Raw genomic sequence first — 507 nt, forward strand, 5'->3', positions numbered from 1 at the left:
GACACAGCAGCAGCAGCAGGAGACAGCAGCAGCAGCAGCAAAAGGAGACAGATAGAATAAGATAGTAATATAAATAGAAAAGGAGACAAAAGAAGAACAAACAAAAAAGTAAATAAAAACAAATAAATAAAAACAAAGAGACAAAAACAACAAATAAATAAATAAATAAATAAATAGACAAACAAATAAGTAAATAAATAAATAAATAAATAAAGCAAACGAAAAAACAAATAGACAAATAAAAACAAACAAAGAATAAAGAGAAAGAAACAAAGAAAGAGACAGAGAGAAAAATAGAGAGACAAATAAAGGAGACAAAAAGGAGACAGCAGAAAAAACACAAGGAGACAAAAAGGAGACAAAACAAGAGACAAAAAGAAACAAAAAAATTAAAAAAAGAAAAAAAGAGACAAAAAGAAACAAAAAGAGAAACAAAAAGAAACAAAAAGAAACAAAAAGAGACAAAAAGAGACAAAAAGAATAAAATTAAAAAAAAAAAAAAAAAAA

The 507-nt window shown here is 24.9% G+C and overlaps 1 protein-coding gene across 1 annotated transcript in view; it reads right to left on the reverse strand.

The window, feature by feature from the left end:
* The window catches only part of EMH_0029730 (uncharacterized protein), a gene marked incomplete at both ends in the record, with an annotated part of 6,237 nt that overhangs the window by 513 nt on the left and 5,217 nt on the right, over window positions 1-507 (reverse strand). The gene's annotated exons all lie outside the window — the stretch shown is intronic.

This window comes from Eimeria mitis, genomic scaffold (genome assembly GCF_000499745.2).
Source record: "Eimeria mitis Houghton genomic scaffold, Emh_scaff1110, whole genome shotgun sequence".
In the NCBI taxonomy this organism is placed as follows: Eukaryota; Apicomplexa; class Conoidasida; order Eucoccidiorida; family Eimeriidae; genus Eimeria; species Eimeria mitis.